Source organism: Bos indicus, chromosome 12 (genome assembly GCF_029378745.1).
Source record: "Bos indicus isolate NIAB-ARS_2022 breed Sahiwal x Tharparkar chromosome 12, NIAB-ARS_B.indTharparkar_mat_pri_1.0, whole genome shotgun sequence".
Taxonomy (NCBI): Eukaryota; Metazoa; Chordata; class Mammalia; order Artiodactyla; family Bovidae; genus Bos; species Bos indicus.
Genome location: NC_091771.1, coordinates 54,346,017 through 54,355,972, shown reverse-complemented (window position 1 = coordinate 54,355,972; position 9,956 = coordinate 54,346,017). Strand labels below are relative to the sequence as shown.

General features: G+C 40.2%; 1 long non-coding RNA gene across 1 annotated transcript in view; it reads right to left on the bottom strand.

Moving 5' to 3' along the window:
* Positions 1–315: 315 nt before the first annotated feature.
* Positions 316–9,956, bottom strand: part of LOC139186221 (uncharacterized) — a 52,893-nt gene continuing 43,252 nt past the window's right edge. The window contains exon 5 of the long non-coding RNA XR_011569777.1: positions 316–9,680. This is a non-coding gene — a long non-coding RNA (uncharacterized lncRNA). The remainder of the gene's footprint in view (positions 9,681–9,956) is intronic.

The following is a 9,956-nucleotide window of genomic DNA, read 5'->3' as shown; positions in this document are numbered from 1 at the left end:
CTGAACTGAACTGAACTGAACCTGTTAAGGTTGGTATAAGGATTAAATTTGTTAATCTTTAATACATTGAATACATATAAAATACCTAAATAGTGTCTCACATATGCTAAGCATTCTATAAATATTACTTTTTAGCTATTAAAAATCTTTGATATCATATACTAAAAACTGAAATTGTAAAGCAAGATAAATGTAATTGACTAACTAAATTTAAAATCTTGTAACATTATTTGTAGATAATATTTATAATGCTTTCTAAGCTTAAATTTTAATATCATCTATAAAGCAGTATTATTAGACTTCTAATCACCAATTTTAAATTTATGGACTAAATTTGTAACTATTTTTTACTTGTCAAAGGGATATATATCTTCACTGAAAAATATGAGTTGTCAGATCTTCTAATGAAAAGCACTTAAAAGTACAAGTGAAAATCAATAGAATTTAAATTTTAATTCTACAGTTTCACTAGCCACTTGGTCACACGAGCCAGCTCAATAGCCATATGTATAGTGGCTACTATATTGGAAAGCACTGATATAGAACATTTCCATCATTGCAGAAAGTTCAATTGGACAGAGCTGTGGTACATCTTTCAGCAAAAGTAGACTTTGCATTATGGGTCTATTTAGGAGTAATGTGCTTTTGCCCCAATTTTATTCAACTAATGAAGCAAGTTTTAGTAATTAAAATGTTTTCTAATATTATACAAACTTAATATCATTTGAGAACACCATCAGTCATCTATGCTAAGATTAAGTGCAAGAAAAGCAATATGTGACTGTGATATACATGTTTTATTTAACTTTACTTTCTGCATTAAGTGAAAAGCTACTCTCACCATACTACCATACATCTTTTAATATACTTAACTTACAGGATTAAACACAGCTTAAAAAAACGTTTTATAAAGAGAAATTATAATTTCCTCAGAATTAAAGACACTAATACAGCAAACCTCCCTGAATCTATCACTGAGCTTCAATAATTATCAGTTAATGACCTATCTTTTTTCATCTGTAACCTACCGGCTCTCACCCTCCACCTTCCACTGGATGATTTTAGAGCACATTTCAGACGTTATTTCATTTTCCTCTGTAAACATTCTTTTTAATTTGAAAATATTTATTTAATTTCTTGGCTGCACTGGATCTTAGCTGTGACATGAGGGGTCTTTCGGTTGTGGTGTGCAGGACCCAGTCTCCCTACCAGTGATCAAACCTGGGGCCCCTGCGTCAGGAGCTTGGAGTCCCAATCACTGGACCACCAGGGAAGTCCCTCTGTAAACATTTTAATATATATCTTTAAAACATAAGAAACATTGACAGACTTTATTTTCTTGGGCTCCAAAATCACTGCAGATGGTGACTGCAGTCACAAAATTGAAAGACACTTGCTCCTTGGAAGAAAAGCTATGACCAACCTAGATAGCATATTAAAAATCAGAGACATTACTTTGCCAACAAAGGTCCATTCAGTCAAAGCTGTGGTTTTTCCAGTAATCATGTATGGAAGTGAGAGTTGGACCATAAAGAAGGCTAAGCACCGGAGAATTGATGCTTCTGAACTGTGGTGTTGGAGAAGACTCTTAAGAATCCCATGGACTGCAAGGAGATTAAACCAGTCAATCCTAAAGGAAATCAGTCCTGAATATTCACTGGAAGGACTGATGCTGAAGCCGAAGCTTTGGCCAATAGTTTGGCCACCTGATGCACCTCAATGGAAAAGACCCTGATGCTAGGAAAGACTGAAGGCAGGAGGAGAAGGGGACGACAGAGGATGAGATGGTTGGTTGGCATCACCAACTCAGTAGACACGAGTTTGACCAAGCTCAGGGAGATGGTAAAGGACAGGGAAGCCTGGCATGCTGCAGTCCATGGGTTGCAAAGAGTTGGACACGACTGAGCAACTGAACAACAGAAAAAGATAAGATGCTGGAGGAGGAAGTGGCAACCCACACCAGTATTCTTGCCTAAGAAATCCCATGAACAGAGGAGCCTGGCAGGGCAACAGTCCATGGAGTCATAAAATGTTGGACATGACTGAGCAGCTAAAGCAACAAACAAAAGGTAAGAACTCTTTCTGTTTATTTGTAATATTTCATTTTGTCTTTAATTTTTTATTTTATTGATATAATTGACCTCAAGCACTGTATGAGTTTAAGGTATACAGCTAAAGGACTTGGCTTACATATATGTGAAATGATTACCACATAAGTAAGAACTCTTTTTTAAACATAATCACAATATCCATTTACAGAGCTAAAAACAAAGAAGCCTAGCAGTAATTTTTAACATAATTAAATATAGTCATTAAACAAAAATAAACAAAAAAGGGCCAGTCACTGTTTCTGACTTTAAAAGCAAATTTCAAGGTTAGGAAGCCCATGTGATGTTGTCATCAGTTCAAGGTCACTGATCATTTGGTGTCAGAGAGACTATGGATCAATATTCAGGAAATGAGAGCAGTATGTTTTATCTTTTATTTGCAACAACAACAGCTTTGTAAACAAACTCAAAAATGACCAATAAAAACAAAAGTACTTTAGGCTATCCAATTATTCAAAATAGGCCAAATAATCCTAACAATAAAAACAAGTTACTCCCTTACACCAGTTAGGATAGCTACTGTAAAAAAAAAAAAAAAAAGGAGATCAAACCAGTCAGACTGCAAGGTGATCAAACCAGTCAATCCTAAAGGAAACCAGTCCTGAATATTCATTGGAAGGACTGATGCTGAAAACTCCAATACTTTGGCCACCTGATACGAAGAACTGACTCATTGGAAAAGACCCTGATGGTGGGGAAGATTGAAGGCAGGAGGAGAAGTGAACAACAGAGGATGAAATGGTTTGATGGCATCACCGACTTGATGGACATGGGTTTGAGCAGGCTCCAGGAGCTGGTGATGGACATGAAAGCCAGGTGTGCTGCAGTCCTTGGGGTCACACATGACTGAGCAACTGAACTGAACTGAACTGAACTATGAAAAAAAGAATTGAAAAAAAAGGGGGCTTGGTGCCTCAGTGGTAAAGAATGGTAAAGAATCTGCCTGCAATGCAGGAGACATGAGTTTCATCCCTGAATCAAGAAGATCCCCTGGAGAAGGAAATGGCCACCCACTCCAGTATTCTTGCCTGGGAAATCCCATGGACAGAGGAGCCTAGCAGGCTACAGTCCATGGGATATCAAAAGAGTTGGACACAACTTAGCAGCTCAACAACAACTATCAAAAAAAGAAAAACCCAACAAGTTTTGGTAAGAAATTGGAGAAATTGGAACCCTTCCACTGTCAGTAAGAATGTAAAATGATACAGCTGTTGTGGAAAGTAACATGACATTTCTTTCAAAAAAATTAAAAACAGAGCTAGCCTATGATCCAGCAATTCCACCTCTAGGTATATACTCAAAATAATTAAAAGCAGAACCTCAAAAAGATATTTGTACATCCATGTTCCTCACAGCATTATTCAAAATAGCTAAACCATGGAAGCACCCCAAGTGTCCATGGATGAATGAAGTGGATAAGGAAAAGGTGGTATACATGTACAGTGAAATATTATTCAGCCTTAAAAAGAAAGGAAATTCTGAAATGTGCTACAACATGGATAAACATCACAGACATTGTGCTAAGTCAATAACTGGTCACAAAAAAGCACACACTGTATGATTCCAGTTATATGGGGTACTTAGAGTAGTCAAAATCGTACTGACAGAAAGTAGAATGGTGGTTGCCAGGACCTGGGGAAAGGGATAGTGTTACAGTTTTGCAAGATAAAAAGAATTCTGGAGGTGGAAGTTAGTGACAATTGGCAATAATAGGAATGGACTCAATAGCACTGAACTATGACTTCCCTGGTGGCTCAGATGGTAAAGCACATGCCCACAATGTGGGAGACTCAGGTTCGATCCCTGGGTCAGGAAGATCCCCTGGAGAAGGCAATGGCAACCCACTCCAGTACTCTTGCCTGGAAAATCCCATGGATGGAGGAGTGTGGTAGGCTACAGTCCATGGGGTCGCAAAGAGTTGGACACGACTAAGTGACTTCATTTTCTTTCTCTCTATACAGTTTTCAGGCTTCCCTGGTAATTCAGCTGGTAAAGAATCCACCTGCAACGCATGAGACCCTGGTTTGATTCCTGGGTCAGAAAGATCCCCTGGACAAGGAATATTGGCTACCCACTCCAGTATTCTTGGGCTTTCCTGTTGGCTTAGATGGTGAAGAATCTGCCTACAATGCAGGAGACCTGGGTTTAATCTCTGGCTTGGGAAGATCCTCTGGAGGAGGGAATGGCTACCCACTCCAGTATTCTTGTCTGGAGAATCCCATGGACAGAGGAGCCTGGTGAGCTACAGTCCACGGGGTTGCAGAGTCGGACACGACTGAGCAACTAAGCACAGTGCACATACAGTTTAAAATGATTGACGGGGATTTCCCTGGTAGTCCAGTGACTGAGACTCCATGTCCCCGTGCAGGAGGCCTGGGTTCAATCCCTGGTCGAGGAACTAGATCCCACCTACTGCCACTAAGACCCAGCACATCCAAATAAATAATATATATATATATTTTTAAATGACAATTAAGATGGTAAATTTTATGTTACTTGTATTTTACCACACAAAAAAAAGGATTGGAAAAACATCACATACTACACTTCTGCTCTTTGTAACAGAAGACAAACTTTGCATAAAGGGTGAAGCAAAATAGATTAGTAAATATTTTGTATCTACCATACACAAATACAGGATTGATTCCTATATATCTTGTAGAAGAACAATATTATTCACATAGGAACTCATTTTTGCTCAGAGTTTTTATAATTTTATGTTATATAAATAGTTAATAGTAAAAATATGCAGAAAACATAAAAAGTTGATGATAAAAGCTTGCACTGGCAGAAGGAAATAAGTTGTTTGACTCAGCTAAAACATTCTACTCCCAGGCCACAAGTAAGAAACAGAAAATGGACTGTGAGACATTCAACGTGTTTAGCAAAGAGATTCAGATACAGGGATGAATAGACAAGACATGCTATCATTCAGATTGAGGTGTTGGATTTACTGAATTCACTGGGGCTTCCCTGGTGGCTCAGACAGTAAAGACTCCACCTGCAATGTCGGAAAGTCTTGTTCCATCCTTGGGTCGGGAAGATCCCCTGGAGAGGGAATGGAAACCCGCTCCAGTATTCTTGCCTGGAGAATTCCATGCATAGAAGAGCCTGGCAGATTACAGTCCATGAGATCACAAATAGTCAGACACAGCTGAGTAACTAACACACTTTTAGGAAATTTGGTAGCCATTGTTGGATTTTATAATAAAGCGAAAGACAAAGGAAAGGCCAAAGAATCAAGGGTACAGGAAAAACAACAAAACTTTAAAAACACAGGAAACGTTGCTAAATACAGACCTAGTTGATCCTGATGTGTAAATTTGAGTTACATTTAATATTTTAACTTTTTAAAGTCTGCAGGCATTCATACATTGGACTATAAGAACTCTGAGATCCTGTCCACCTGTAAGTTTAATTTTCTAAGTTTCAGTTGCCTTTTGAAATTTTAATTTGCATTCTAACCCTTCTTACCAGGGAAATAGCCTCTAGAATTTTAATTTTTTTTTAACTCAATCTTTCAGGAGTATATCCAGGCATTCTTTCTTTTATGGAGTACCCACAACAGTATTTGTAGGTACTAAACAACAACAATAATGTTTATGACATTGTGGTGTATAGTGTGTTAGTCGCTCACCTTTGCAACCTCATGGACTGTATATCCCATCAAGCCCCTCTGTCCATGTAATTCTCTGGGCAAGAATACTAGAGTAGGTAGTCAGTCCTTCTCCAGGGCATCTTTCAGACCCAGGGATCGAACCCAGGTCTCCTGCATTGCACACCGATTCTTTACTGTCTGAGTCACCAGGGAAGCCATGGTATATAGTGAGATTACAAAAAAGAATTAGATACCTTGTCTGCCCTCAAGGAGCTTACTATCCATATAGCAAAAGTAGAGAGGTGAGCAGGTAATTCCTTTATTTCAAAGGATAAGGAGGAGTGAGGTTAGGAAGTAGGCTAAAGATGTTCCCAGTGGGAGGAATTTTGAAAGTGCCCAAGTAAAACCTGAGAAACAAGAATGTGCAGTGCCTGCAGAAATTGCAGGTGGTTAAATATACTTGGGGAGAAGGATGGTGAGTGATTGGGCACTATGGTTAGGAGAGGCCACATAATTAAGGACTCTATTTGGCATGCTAAGGAACTTGGACTTTATCCTGGAGGCAAGGAGAAGTCAATTAAGGACTCCAGTGAGGAATGTGACAAGATAAAGTATGGGTTTACAATTAATCTGAGGATCAGGTGGACGTGTGTTCAGACTATTAGAGGCACGTAGGGTAACTGGAAGGCTTCCCAGGTGGCACTAGTAGCAAAGAACCCGCCTGCCAATGCAGGAGACGTAAGAGACTTGGGTTCAATCCCTCAGTAGGGAAGAACCTCAGGAGGAAGGGAATGGCTACCCACTCCAGTATTCTTGAGAATCCCATGGACAGAGGAGCCTGACGACGGGCTTTGGTTCATAGGATCACAAAGAGCTGGACACAGCTTCACACACACACGCAGGGCAACTGAAAGAGTGTTACAGTAATCCTGGCAGGAGTCATGCTGTCCTGGGCCACAGCAAGGACAGGGGTCTCTCAGAGACAGGGATAAAGCCCGGAGATACTGAGGAGGTAGAATTGTCTAAATGTGGTGAAGATAAACACCCCCAGGAAACTGCTTGGTCTGGAAAGGGATCGAGCAGATAGTTTAGTAACATTTTCCAGGTAGTGTTTTCTTGCTTAGTCAGGTGTGAAACCCACCAGTGCAGAGTGTCCCTCAAAGAAAAGAGAAGAGAGAGGATGGCAGGAGAGGGCCAAGAGGTGCCTTTGGTTAAAAATCAGAGCTATGACTGTTCACCTGCCAAAGAAAGAGAACCAGCGGGGAGGGAGAAGCTGGGGGAGTTGAGATCGTAGCCTTTATCTGGCAGGGAAATGACTCTCAGTGGGAGCAGAGTCTCAGTTCTGAGATCAGAACTGAAGAAGAAAGTGTAGGAACATAGACACTGACAGGTGGGCATGGAGGGAAAGGGACAAGGTTGAAGAAATTCTTCCTTCTCCCCTTTCACCACCACTGCCCCTGCCCCAGACCTGTCCGTCTCAAGCAGGTGATGAGAGACGGCTGGTGAGAGAAAGATAAAGAAAGATCAAGAGCCCTATTCAGGGAAGAAGCTGTGTGTTTGTCCTGGTACTAATGGGCACGCTGAGTTATTTTCTTCCCAGCATGGTTGCCAGATTTAGCAAATAAAAATACAAGACACCCAGCTAAATTTGAATTTCAGACAAGTGATGGACATCTTTTTAGTATGTCTCACGCAATATTTGGATACACAAACTTATTGAAAGTTATTCTCAATACTAACTTTTAAAAATTGTTCATTGGTTTTATAAAATTTAACTGGGCATTCTGTGTATTACCTAATAACCCTATCTAAGAGCTTGAAACATGAGATGTGAGGCTGATGACCTAACACTTAAAGTTAAGGTTGAGGTTCACTATGAAAGTCCTCTTCAGTAATTAATACTTACTTGCTTTATAAGCATGACTCAGTGTCAGCAGCAGACAAACACATGCTTGCAATGCAACAATAACTGCAGGCTAGACTGGTTAGCATGTGACTGCTAAGCTGTTTCTTTCCCACCTGCTCCTGATCCATTTCCAGAAACATCCCCCTTTATCTCTAACTCTGGGAATCAGTGTTTCCTAACAAGTGAATCATCTGTTAGGTTTCTGTTATCCAAATTTGAAAAAAATTAATCATTTCTTTTATGCTACCCTAAACTAGCTACCCTGACATTAGCTAAAAGTAGGGTAACCAACTGTCCAGGTTTGCCCAGAAGTGCAGTTTTCCAGGATTGAGGATTTTCCTTTTTTTAATATATATTTATTTTTATTTATTTACTTGGCTACACTGGGTCTTTGTTGCAGCATGCAGACTCTTAGCTGTGGCATGTGGAATCCAATTCCCTGACCAGGGATTGAACCTGTGCCCCCTGCATTGGGAGTGCGGAATCTTAGCCACTGGACAATCAGGGAAGTCCTAGATTTTCCATTTTAACACTAGAAATATCCCAGGCCAAGCAGGATCTACCTTGACCTCGGTAGATGCCTTTAAGCCAGTGATGTCTCCATGTTGATTATGAAACTTTCATTCTCATAGGAGAATTATAATTTTTCTCTTCCAAAAACGTTATTGTCATTATGTAAATTCTCTTTTATATAAAAAGTAAGAATTTATAAGAAGAAAGTTACATTTTTATGTATTATGCCATATTACATTTTGTGATGTCGTAAGAACTTTCCTTAGGACATTCTTACTGAAAAAGTATGTCAATTGTAAGACTATATTTATTTCCATGTTAATTAGCTGTGCCATTTTTAAATGATTGGGCCAAGGAAAGAGTTGATCCTTATATATAGGTTGACTTCATCCCTTATATATCAATTTGGAGATATTCTGTGATTCACTATGGTTTTTCCAGTGGTCATGTATGGATGTGAGAGTTGGACTGTGAAGAAAGCTGAGCGCCAAAGAATTGATGCTTTTGAACTGTGGTGTTGGAGAAGACTCTTGAGACTCCCTTGGACTGCAAGGAGATCCAACCAGTCCATTCTGAAGGAGATCAGCCCTGGGTGTTCTTTGGAAGGACTGATGCTAAAGCTGAAACTCCAGTACTTTGGCCACCTCATGCGAAGAGTTGACTCATTGGAAAAGACTCTGATGCTAGGAGGGATTGAGGACAGGAGGAAAAGGGACGACAGAGGATGAGATGGCTGGATGGCATCACCGACTCAACGGACGTGAGTTTGAGTGAACTCTGGGAGTTGGTGATGGACAGGGAGGCCTGGCGTGCTGCAATTCATGGGGTCGCAAAGAGTCGGACATGACTGAGCGACTGAACTGAACTGAACTGTGATTCACGAATAATACAGGATGACAAAATACATACATACGTGTGTGTGTATATATATATTTGTGTACCAACTGCAGAATAAAAATGACTGGCTACCTGTCTTACTTTCAGAGCTCAAAAATCTTAGTTTTGTACCTTGAAGTAAATTAACCTCAAGTTCAAAGAAACTTGCATTCCATTGGTTCAAACATATCTTTACTCAGGGCAAAATGAAGACAGCATAATTTTGGAGTCATGTTTAGATCAATTAAACCTTCATTATGATGGCAATGTTAAGGTCCTGGTTTACAGTTGTCGAAGAAGCTAGCTGCCAAAGCAATACCCATTCTCCTCATCTGACTTAATAACAAAACTTTGATTTTATTCCAAGTAGCTTTATGACCAACTAAAGAAGTCCTTTCACAGCCCCCAACACAGCCAGACATGGAATTCAGAAAGGATCCTTAATAGAGGAACAGTCAGCTTGCTGGCACCCTCTTACTTTCTCTTCTTTCTTTTGCTTCCTGTCTGGAACTCAGACGTGGTGGCCAGAGCTTCAGCAGCCATCTTGGACCATGAGAAAACCTTGAAGATGAAAGCCTGCTACAAAAGGCAGAGTAGGAATATAGGAACAAGCTGGGTCTTGGATGACTCTGGCATTCCCCTATGATATCTCAAGTATCCATCCTCAAAGTTCTTTTACCTAAGAGAAAAGCAGTTAAAGGATTTGATATTTTTTGACTTCTCTGGTGGTCCAATGGTTAAGAATCTGCCTGTTAATGCAAAGGATATAGGTTCTATTCCCGGTCCAAGAAAATTCCACATGCCGTGGAGCAACTAAGCCATTGCACCACAACTACTGAGCCTGTGGGCCTGGAGCCCTGGCTCTGCAACAAGAGTTGCCGCAGCAATGAGAAGCCCATGGATCACAGCTAGAGAGCAGCTTCTGCCCAAACACAGCAATGAAGCTTCAGCGGAA